A 12,192-nucleotide genomic window follows, 5' to 3' on the forward strand; every position below is an offset into this window, starting at 1 on the left:
TTAACTCTGCGAGGGAGGGGGAGGGGAACGGAGAGAGAGTTGGTGGGGAGAGGAAGAGATAATCACATGCGCGTGGGGCCCACCACTGGGTCGAGCGTGACTTTCTCTGGACACGGGCGGTGCGTGCGCAGGGGCCTGGGCGACCGCTGCGTCTGCGCGCAAAGGAGCCCAGGAAGGCAGAGGTACCGGCGACGAGTCAATGGAAGAGGGGAGAAGAGACGGATTGCAATTGGGGTAAAGTCGTCCATTCCCATGAGCTGTAAAATAAAATAGAAAAAAAGAAATAGAGCATAATAGATGAAATCCCTTAAATCAAAAGAATTCGTACATAAAATATTATATTTAAAAAATTTGTAAATTAAAAATTAAAAGACTGAGAAGTACGAATGTCAAATACTGAAATTTGCGCTGCCCGTCACCCTCCCCGCGTCTCTCCCCTCGTCTACCACCTCCGCCTCCTAGTCGCCGTCCCCGCCTTCCGCTTCCCTCCTCAGCCGGCCGCGCAACCGCCCCTAGGCCTTCGCCGCCGCCTCTCTTCCCGCTCCTCTCCGCACAGGTCACCGCTGCCCCTCATCCCTGCCCAGGCGGCGGCCGACCCCGTCACCGGCCACCCGAGCGCCTCTCCCCGCCCGGGCGCCGCTCCTCTGCGCCGGCGCTTGCTCCTCTCCGCCCGTAGCCGCTCATGCGCCGGCCGACCCCAGCAGCGGCAGGTTGGGCGCCCGTCCCCGTCCCTGCGCTTCTCCTCTGCGTCGGCCGCCCAAGCGCCTGTCGCCGGCCGGCCCCCCGCCCCTGAGTGACCGCCGAGGCGTCATCCAAAATCCCAAATCAGCTACTGGAATCAATATCTCCAAACAGCACCAACCTGATTTTTATTCTAAATCCAGATTCTCATAATCCATCCAAAATCCTTATATTCTAACTTCTCAAAATCTACAATCTGAGGGCCTTAGACTTTCTGCGGATGCAGAGATATCCATGGAGGCACAGTGCTTCGCTGGGGGCCATGGGGTCCCTTCTCGGGAAGCTCGACTTGCTTCTGGAGGCTTCCGAAGAAGAAAACATATGCAGGCTTCAGCTTCACAAGGGAAGCATTTATGGGACTCACCTCCTCAAAGAAGACCTTGAAGAAATCGCCTCATACCTTGAAGACCTTTCAGAGGTGGAGGATCCACCGCTGACAGCCAAGTGTTGGATGAAAGAGGTGCGTGAACTGTCCTATGACATCCAGGATTACATCGACAACTTTGTGTTTCCTGGTCGTGTTGCCAACGTCAAGAGTAGATCTGGGTGCCACCGAATCAGACATATCAAGATCGATCGCCTTGTACAGACGAATAGGAAGCTCAATCGACGCAAACGAATCACTGTCATGATCTCAGATTTCAGAATCTATGCCCAGGAAGCGATTGAACGCCACAAGAGGTATGAGCTTGATTGCTGCACCTACAGGCGCAGATTTTCGCATGCTGGGCGGCTTCCAGCCTCATATGAAGTGGGTGCTGATATAATCATCGATAACCGGATGAGGAAATTTATGGACTCGCTGGCTAACGACAGGGATCAACAACTCAAGGTGTTCTCTGTTGTCGGATCTGAAGGAATTGGTAAGACGACATTTGTTGAAGCATTGTACAGCAAACTCAAAGGACAATTTGATTGTCGAGCATTCATCCGCTTGACCCGGAAACCTGATATTAAGACAATGTTGTATGACATCTTCACACAAGTCCAGAGGCAGCAACCCCATGGCCAGATTGAGGGTCCCGACATTGTTGGCAAAATTAGGGAACATCTACAGCATAAAAGGTACTGTACGCTTCCCCCATGCCTCTGCATAAATATGTTTTGTTCTCTACATATATATTACCTCTTTTTAATAGGAACATGATTTCAATCTAGTAACCAAAGGCACGGCATAGCTAAATCAAGCCAACTCATCTAAGACAAGATAATCATTGACCCGACCATGGTCACCTTGCTCCAACTCTACACAACTCCTTGCTAGAAGTCAAAATCATCCAAAACAAAGCCTGTCACTAAAGTGATTACCATTCCTGGTCAATAAATACATGGACATCACCTCTCGATGCCTGACATGCCATACTTATGCCCCCCCTGTGTTCCTCCTTTTGCAATATATCCCTATGTTCTTGCAAATTGCAATGCTTGTGACTGACAAAATGAATTGCTTATGCATAAATTATTGGCATGCAGGTATTTGATTGTTATTGATGATTTATGGTCTGCATCGATATGGGATGTAACTAGTCATGCTTTCCCGGGTGGCAGAACGTGTAGCAGAATAATAACAACTACTCAGATTGAAGATGTTGCATTAGCATGCTGTTGTTATGAGTCAGGTTATGTCTTCGAAATGAGACCTCTGGATGATGATCTATCAAGAAAACTATTTTTCAATAGCCTTTTTTGCTCTGAAAGTGATTTTTCTCCAAAAATGAAAGAAGTTTCGAACAAAATTGTAAAAACATGTGGTGGTTCACCACTAGCAACAACCATGATTGCTTCACTTTTAGCAAGCCACCCTGTGGTGTTAATAGAGCAATGGACATACATACGTGATTCACTAAGCTTGTATTTGAGGACAAGTTCTACTTCAGAAGGATTATTGAAACTAATAGTAAACTTCAGCTACAATAACCTCACTCACCATTTGCAGACGTGCTTGCTCTATCTTAATATGTATCCAGAGGGCTGCACCGTATGTAAGGATGATTTGGTGAAGCAATGGGTGGCTGAAGGTTTTGTTGGAGTATATTGAGCCCATATGTATAAAGGCCCATCTAGAGGCCCATGTATTGGAACTATATATACCCACCCATCTAGGGTTGGAGGAATAGAGCAATTATTCCCGTCATTATGGTATCAGAGCGGCGCGGACGCGGAGGCTGGGCACACGCGAGCCGCCGCCCTGGTTTCCTCCCTCCAGCCGCCGGGTGCTGCCGCCGCCGCCGCAGATCCCGCCGTCGTGGACGCCGCCGCCGCAGATCCCGCAGCCGTGGACGCCGCCGCCGCCGTGGGTGCTGGCGCCGCCACTTGGGGAGCTGCCGTGGCCGCCAGCGCCGCCCAGCAGCCTCCTGCGGCCGCCCCTGCCGCCCAGCAGCCTCCTGCGGCCGCCCCTGCAGCCCAGCAGGGCCCTCCGCCCGCCGCGACCTCTGCTGGCGCGGGTGCGGGCCCCGCAGGGCCCACGGCCGCCGCGCACGACGCCGAGCAGGCCGCCGCGTGGGCTGCAGCGCAGGACGCCCACCGCGCCGCCATCGTTGCTGGCAAACAGCACGCCGCAGCAGCCGCCGATCATGCGTGGTCCGGCCTCGGGATGGCGCCCGCGGATGCGCCGCTCTCCGCTGCCGCCCTCCGAGGGCAGCAGGCCGACGCCGCTCTCGCCGCAGCCCTCCTCGCCGCCAAGTCGGAGGCTTCGGCGGCCCAGGAGCGAGTCCGTATGGCAGCCCTCGCCTGGGAGCGCGAGCGCGCCACGGCCGACGCACTCGCTCTCCGGGTCGCGGAGGCGGAGCGCTACCTCCGCGTCTCCTCCGGCTTTCCCGTCGACCCCGAGCATGGCGCTTCTTCCCCCCACCAGCCCCCTCCCGCTGGTTCTGGACCCCGGTACGACCCGACCGACCCCATGGTCGCCCAGCTCCACCTCCAGGCCGCCGGCGTCCAGAACATCAGGGCCCTGGTCTCCGTCCTCCTCGACCCCGCGTCTTCCTCCTAAGGCCGCTGGCGGGACCAGGTCCTCCTCACCCTTCGCCGCTACGCCCTCGACGACCACGTCCTCGTCGACTTGCCGATCGAGGCGCGGGACGTGACGTGGCTGCGCCTCGACAGCGTCGCTCTGTCCTGGATCTTCGGGACCATCTCCCTGGATCTTCAGGACCTCGTCCGGACCCACGGCGGCACCGCGCGGCAGGCCTGGGTGGCGCTCGAGGGGCAGTTCCTCGGCAACGCCGAGTATCGCGCCCTCCAGCTCGACGACACCTTCCGTACCTTCGTGCAGGGGGACCTCTCCGTCGGTGAGTACTGCCGGCGGATGAAGAGCATGGCCGATGCTCTCCACGACCTCGGGGATCCGGTGTCCGATCGAGTCTTGGTGCTCAATGTCCTACGGTGACTGAGCAGCACCTACGACTACCTGAAGGGCTGGATCGCCCGCCAGAGGCCCTTCCCCACCTTCCTGCAGGTCCGGGACGACCTCGCCCTCGAGGAGATCACCAGGGGGCTCGCGCCCGGATCGTCCTCGCCCACCCCCGCCGCGCTCGTTGCTACTCCACCGACCTCCTCCACTGTTCCTCCTCCCGTTGGGCAGACCGGAGGAGGGGGGGCCGTGGACGTCGCCGGCGACGGGGTGGTGGTGGTGGTGGCACTGGTGGCCCTGCCTCTGGCAACATCGGTACCGGTGGGGGCCGTCGGGGCGGCGCGTCGACACCGGCTCCGGCTCCGGCTCCCACCCCTGCTGCTGGAGGTACGCCCTGGCCATCCTTCAGCAACCCATGGTCAGGGCGCATCTCGATGTGGCCGTTCCAGGGTCCGGGAGGGGGGCCTCGTCCTCAGCTCCAGCCGGCGGCCATGTTCACTGGCGCTGCTCCACTCTTCGCGCCTTCCTGGACCCCGCCCGCTCAGCCCAGCCAGCAGCCGACCTGGCCTGGGGGGTGGAACCAGGCCGCTCTGGCGCAGTCCTTCAGCACCATGGGACTGACGCCGCCGACCAACACCGAGTGGATTGCCGACTCGGGCGCCTCGTTCCACACCACTCCCGATGCTGGTATCCTCTCTTCTGTCCGACCCCCACACCCTTCTTGTCCTTCTTCTATCATGGTTGGTGATGGGTCTTGCCTTCCTGTCACCGCCGTGGGTTCTGCTCCTCGTCTTCCTCATGTTCTTGTTGCTCCTCAAATGGTTCACAACCTTCTTTCTATTCGCCAGTTTACTGCTGACAACTCCTGTTCTATCGAATTTGACTCTTCTGGTCTTACTGTGAAGGATTCGGCTTCCCGGCGTCCACTTCTCCGATGTGACAGCCCGGGGCCGCTTTACACTCTTCGGCTTCCTGCTTCCGCTGCCTCGCCTTCGGCTTCTTCGTCTTCTGCTTTTGCCGTGACGCCTTCTTCCACCACCTGGCACCGCCGGCTTGGTCACCCAGGCCGCGACGTTTTGGCTCAGCTTCGCCGTAGTACCGATGTTCCATGTACTAGGGCTCCTGCTGAGCACCTCTGTCATGCGTGCCAGTTAGGTCGTCATGTTAGACTTCCGTTTTCTGTTTCTTCTTCGCATGCTGCGCATGCTTTTGATCTCATTCACTGTGACCTGTGGACATCTCCTGTACTCAGCATGTCTGGCTATAGATATTATCTGGTCATTGTTGATGATTTCTCTCATTACTCTTGGACTTTCCCTTTGCGCGCTAAGTCTGAGACCTTCCCCACCCTCCTCCACTTCTTTGCCTGGGTGTCCACTCAGTTCGGCCTCACCGTTAAGGCCGTCCAGTGTGACAACGGGCGGGAGTTCGATAACTCCACCTCCCGGTCTTTCTTCCTGTCTCGGGGTGTTCAGCTGCGTATGTCTTGTCCGTATACCTCTCCTCAGAACGGCAAGGCTGAACGGATGATTCGCACGACGAACGACGTCGTGCGCACCTTTCTGATCCAGGCTTCTCTCCCCCGCGCTTCTGGGCTGAGAGCCTCCACACCGCCACCTACCTGCTCAACCGCCTTCCGTCCACTGCTTCTCCTGCTCCCACTCCACACCACGCTCTTTTCGGTACCCCTCCTCGCTACGACCACCTTCGGGTCTTCGGGTGTGCGTGTTACCCTAACACCTCCGCCACCGCTTCTCACAAGCTGGCGCCCCGCTCGACTCGTTGTGTTTTCCTTGGGTACTCCCCTGACCACAAGGGGTACGATGCTTTGACCTCACCTCTCGCCGCGTTCTGATCTCCCGACACGTCGTCTTCGACGAGTCGGATTTCCCCTACTCCACCTCCTCCACACCTTCTCCTGATCCCGAGCTCGCGACTCTGTTTCCGACTGACCCGGTGGTTCAGCCACCGTTACCTGTCTGTCCTTTTCCTGCAGGTTTTCACGGCGCACCGGCACCGCTTCCGGTGATCCCTGCTGCGCCGAGCGCGGCCCCGGGGCCCGCGGTCGAGCCACGCGCGGCCCCCGGACCTCCGGTTGTGCCGCGCACGGACCCGGTGTCTTCTGCTGCGCCTCGCGCGGCCCCGGTGCCTTCCCCTGCACCTGAGCGGTACGCTCAGCCGGTGCAGGTGTACCGGCGTCGTCCGGCGCCGAACCCGGCGCCGCAGCGGTACGCTGAGCCGGTGCAGGTGTACCGGCGTCGTTCCGCGCCGACACCGGCTCCGGCTCCTGCGACGCCGACACCGGAGCCGCCGCCGCCGCCTCCTCCGGCTCCCCCTCGCGCAGAGCCGGAGGTGTACCACCCGCCGGTCATCCATCGGGATCCTCGACATATCCATCCCATGGTGACTCGGCGGATGGCGTCCCAGGCCGCGACTCTCTCCGCCACCGAGGGAGAGCCGCGGGTCTCTCCGGTACCCTCCTCTGTCCGCGACGCCTTGGCGGATCCTCACTGGCGTCGGGCGATGGAAGAGGAGTACGCGGCTCTTCTTGCCAACCAGACGTGGGACCTCGTGCCGCGTCCGTCTGGTTGCAATGTGGTGACTGGCAAGTGGATCTGGACGCATAAGCGTCGGGCTGACGGAACACTGGAGCGCTACAAGGCTCGCTGGGTTCTCCGGGGGTTCACTCAGCGGCCTGGTGTGGACTATGATGAGACTTTCAGCCCGGTTGTGAAGCCCGCTACGGTGCGCACGGTCCTCTCACTTGCGCTCTCGCGCACTTGGCCTGTGCACCAGCTGGACGTGAAGAATGCATTTCTTCACGGCACCTTGTCAGATACTGTTTACTGCTCTCAGCCTGCGGGATTTGTGGACTCGAGTCGTCCGGATATGGTCTGCCGGCTCAACAAGTCTCTCTATGGACTGAAGCAGGCTCCACGGGCTTGGTACTCTCGGTTCGCCACATTCTTGCTGACACTGGGGTTCACCGAGGCGAAGTCTGACACGTCTCTCTTCATCTACCGCCGTGGAGATGAGACGGTATATCTGCTGCTATATGTCGATGACATTGTGCTCACAGCTTCCAGTCAGCAGTTGCTTCAGAGTGTCATCTCCTCTCTGCAGCAGGAGTTCGCTATGAAGGATCTTGGTCAGCTCCACCACTTCTTGGGCGTCACTGTTGAGCCTTGCCCGTCTGGTATCCTTCTGCACCAGCGCCAGTACGCCCTCGATATTCTGGAGCGGGCTGGGATGACAGATTGCAAGCCCTGCTCCACTCCAGTCGACACTCAGGCGAAGCTATCTGCTGATCTGGGTGATCCGGTGGCTGACCCTACAGCCTACCGGAGTCTGGCCGGCGCTTTGCAGTACCTCACCTTCACCAGGCCGGACCTCACCTACGCTGTTCAGCAGGTCTGTCTCCACATGCATGATCCCCGGGAGTCCCACCTTGCTGCGCTGAAGCGTCTCCTCCGGTACGTCCGTGGCACTGGGGACCTCGGCCTGGTACTTCACCGCTCGTCCTCTGCTGAGCTGGTGGTCTACACCGACGCTGACTGGGCTGGCTGCCCGGACACTCGTCGCTCCACCTCCGGCTACGCCGTCTTCCTGGGCGGCAACCTGGTCTCCTGGTCGTCCAAGCGGCAGCCGGTTGTCTCCCGCTCCAGTGCCGAGGCGGAGTACCGGGCTGTCGCTAACGGCGTGGCGGAGGCGTCCTGGCTGCGACAGCTCTTGGCGGAGCTCCACAGCCCGCTCGCCAAGAGCACTCTCGTCTACTGCGACAACGTCAGCGCCGTGTATCTCTCCACCAACCCCGTCCAGCATCAGCGGACGAAGCATGTGGAGATCGACCTACACTTCGTGCGCGACAGAGTCGCCATCGGCGATGTTCGGGTACTCCATGTCCCGACTACCTCCCAGTTTGCTGACATCTTCACGAAGGGGCTGCCCTCGTCGACCTTCTCGGAGTTTCGATCCAGCCTCAACGTAGCCGGTGGCTAGTTGTGGCTGCGGGGGGTTTTAGCCCTTTTGTGCTCTACTTGTACTCTCATCTTGTCCAGTCTTGAACACCGCTGCGTCGGTTGTTCAGACTGCGGGGGGTGTTAGCTTTCTTGTTGTCCAGTCTTGAACACCGCTGCGCCGATAGTTCAGACTGCGGGGGGGTGTTGGAGTATATTGAGCCCATATGTATAAAGACCCATCTAGAGGCCCATGTATTGGAACTATATATACCCACCCATCTAGGGTTGGAGGAATAGAGCAATTATTCCCGTCATTAGGTTTTATTGATGCAACCGAAGGGCCAGAGCTGGAGACTGCAGAGAGCTATTTCAACGAACTTATTGCTAGAAAATTCCTACAACCTGCAGTTATCAGATATGACAATGAGGTGGTATCTTGTTCAGTTCATGATGTGGTACGTGATCTTATTGTGCAGAAATCTTTAGAAGAGAATTTCATTATGGTACTTGATTGTTATCGGAAGAATATGGCACTTTCTGAAAAGGTTCGTCGACTGTCTCTCCACTTTCCTCATGCAAAGTATGCAAGGACAAACATAAGATCATCACAAGTTCGCTCACTTACTTACTTTGGATTATCTAAGTGCATGCCTTCTATTAGGGAGTTTAAGCTTCTCCGTGTTCTAAACCTTGGATTATCTGGTCATGATGATGGTGATGACATAATAGATCTTACTGGGATTTCTGAACTACTGCAGTTGAGATATCTAAAGGTTACAAGTGATGTCATCACAGAACTACCTACGCATATGCGAGGGTTACAATATTTGGAAACCCTGGATATCGGTACGGAAATCACACATGTTCCATGGGATATTATCCATTTACCATGCTTGTTGCACCTCCATCTTCCTTTCAAGACAAATCTGATCGATTTGATTGGTGCCATACCTGCCTGTGTGTGGAGCCTTGGCAAGCTGACAAACCTGCAGTATCTCTATCTCACCTGTTCTATACCGGTTCCTGACCATCTTCAGAGAAACATGGAAGCTCTGGGCTCTTTACTTGGAGGACATGGAAACCTGAAAACTCTAGTTCTCAGTCTTGGCTCTGCTCATAAAAATGATGTGGTTCACGGTCCTTCAGAAGTAACTGTTTCCTGGGATGTCTTTGCACCTCCCCTCCTTGAGAGATTTGAATGGTTGCCACACATCTTCACCTTTTCCAGAGTCCCCAAGTGGATGGGAAAGCTTGGCAACCTCTGCATTTTAAAGATTTCAGTAAGGGAACTGTTGAAGGTTGGTGTTACCATTCTTGGAGAATTGCATGCTCTCACAGCACTGTCGCTGTATGTGCAGATAGCGCCTCTTAAGAGGATCATCTTCGACAAGACAGGATTCTCAGTTCTCAAGTACTTCAAGTTTATGTGCACTACAGTACCTTGGCTGAAATTTGAGGTGGATGCAATGCCTAACCTCCAGAGGCTCAAGCTAGGCTTCAGTGCCCAGAGGGTGTATCAACACAGCAGTAGACCTATCAGCATCGAGCACTTGCCTAGTCTTAAAGAGATCTCTGCAAAAGTTGGGGATGCAAGTCCTGATGCAGAGACTGCCTTGGTGGCTGCCGTTAGCAATCATCCAAGAAATCCTAGAATCAGAGTGCAATTGGTAGATTGGAACTTTCATGGTGACAGAGTTTGGTATATGGTAAGCAAACAGAAAGAACCCAAGACTCTAGAAGAAGATGTGATGCTTGAGGAAGGGCTGGATGAACACTGTGGACCTCAAGAAGAGGACTCAAGGGACAATGAGAATGATGAAGGTCATGTCAGGTATGAATTTCCCCTGTAACACAAAAGGCAAATTTCATAAAACTACACCTCTGTTAGAAATTAATTAACTTAAACAAGATCTTACCTTAGTTTAATTGTGATCGCTGATCAATTAATGTGGAAATTAAATACCTAAGGACTAACTAGAACCCTGCAATGCCATGAACACCTATGTAGTCGTTGTAGTAGTAGATGTAGGTGAAGTAGTACTTGATCTTCACCAGATTAGGATACATATGACAATCCTTCATGATGAAGAACTCGAAGTTAATGTAGATGTACTGCCTACAAACATGGTAGTCGGGCTTCCAACCCCTCCAGTGCCCTAATTGACCGAGGCTAATCACAAAATCCTGCTGATCACGGCGCGAAACTAATTTGGCATGTTATCTCTAATTTGTGGAACTTGTTTGGCAAGTTAAAATCCTAATTATTTGCCAAGATCACAAAATTCCAACAAACCTACATGAACGTATGCAAAATTATCAAGGAGTACCTTCTTTGCTTTATTGATCCTTGGTAATTTTGCACATAGAGACATCACTTTTGTGAAATTTTCTCATACAAATATGGAGTGCTAAACCTTCACCATCTATCTTCAAACTGACACAGGCGTAGTGGTGTCAAAAGGAGTCGGAAGGTGAGCTGCACCAAAAGTGCAAAAGGTCCAGATGCCTCTACTTCACCATCCATTATAGGAGAACGATTGGTACCAAGTAGTAGTGTTTCTGAGCCTTCTACTGTTTTATCATCGTTAACTACCTGTACTTCTGAGGCAAGAAATCCCCAACAACGCAACAGTAACATTACAGTATGTCAGTTCCCAGGATGTGTGAAAAGAGCAATAGGGTCATCAGGGTGTTGCATTGCCCATGGTGATGGTAAGCGTTGCCAGAAACCTGGTTGCCAAAAGGGTGCTGTAGGGAGGACGATCTATTGCAAGGCCCATGGTGGAGGCAGGAGATGCGAATTTCTTGGATGTACAAAGAATGCTGAAGGGCGCACAGACTACTGCATAGCTCATGGTGGTAGTCGCCGTTGCATTCTTGAAGGTTGCTTCCGAGCTGCTCGTGGAAAATCTGGCTTCTGCACCAAACATGGTGGTGGAAAAAGGTGTCAGAGGGAGAACTGCACCAAAAGTGCAGAAGGTCGTTCTGGCTTCTGCATCGCCCATGGTGGTGGAAGGCGGTGCCAGTTTCCAGATTGCGCAAAGGGTGCTCAGGGAAGCACAATGTTCTGCAAGGCGCATGGTGGAGGAAAGCGCTGCACATTCTTGGGATGCACCAGAGGGGCTGAAGGTAGCACTCCACTTTGCAAGAGTCATGGTGGAGGCAAGCGCTGTGCATTTCAGGGTGGTGGCGTGTGCCCAAAGAGTGTGCATGGTGGCAGTCAGTTTTGTGTTGACCATGGTGGTCGGAAGAGGTGTGCTATCTCTGGCTGCACCAAAAGCGCTATAGAGGGCACACAGATTACTGCATCCGCCATGGAGGTGGCAAGAGGTGCATGTTTGAGGGCTGCAGCAGGAGTGTGCAGGGGAGCACCGATTTCTGTAAGGCTCATGGAGCAGCTAAACGATGCTCGTGGGGCCAGGTGGACTCAAGCTTTGGTCGTGGCTCACAGCAGTGCGATAGGTTTGCTCGGGGCAAGACTGGTCTCTGCTCAGTTCACATGTATGTAGTCCAAGACCGCTGTGTTATTGACAGTGATGCATCAAGCTCTGTAATCCAGCAGTTTTCAATAGTTCCAAGTGAGATGAAAGCCACTGAAGTGAAGGGAGATGCACACGAGAAGACGAGCGACGATGCAAGACCTTCGCTGGGTTTGGATAGCTCTGTTCAGTCTTTGACCAATCCGATTGCAGAGGGCAGAATTCATGGTGCTGAGCTGTCGGGGTAAAGATATCGTCTGGAGTAAAAAGCTGGATCCGCCCCTCAGAACAGTGCTTCTGGCACGGGTTCATGATCTCGTAGAGAGATGACGGTTCAATTATCTTAATGCAATCGGTTGTTTGCAATGTTAACAGTTCCTACAGTTCGTGATGTGGCAAAATAAAGCGTCTTGCGAATTTGCCCGGTTGTTCTCATGTTTGGGCGTTTGGCTTTGATACGATCAACCTAGCTTATGTTGTGTGAAAAAAATTAGGGGCAGCTCGCAGAACATGGGCCATGCGCTCAATTGTTGTTGCCGTACTGTCCTTGTTTTAAGTTCTGCACTATTTGTTTGCGTATTAAGTATTTTGATGTTATTGTTTCGAGTAATATAAGATTCTTTTATCCAATGTGAAATACATACTTGATATTCTTATCTGGCCA

The 12,192-nt window shown here is 54.4% G+C and overlaps 1 pseudogene across 1 annotated transcript; it reads left to right on the top strand.

The window, feature by feature from the left end:
- The first annotated feature begins 419 nt into the window (after positions 1 to 419).
- LOC120707459 lies at positions 420 to 12,192 on the top strand (annotated as a pseudogene). The gene is made up of 4 exons (XR_005689006.1): positions 420 to 1,806; positions 2,215 to 2,759; positions 8,368 to 9,880; positions 10,493 to 12,192. The product of XR_005689006.1 is annotated as a disease resistance protein RGA5-like (transcript).

The sequence above is a fragment of the Panicum virgatum genome, chromosome 5K (assembly GCF_016808335.1).
Source record: "Panicum virgatum strain AP13 chromosome 5K, P.virgatum_v5, whole genome shotgun sequence".
Lineage (NCBI taxonomy): Eukaryota > Viridiplantae > Streptophyta > Magnoliopsida > Poales > Poaceae > Panicum > Panicum virgatum.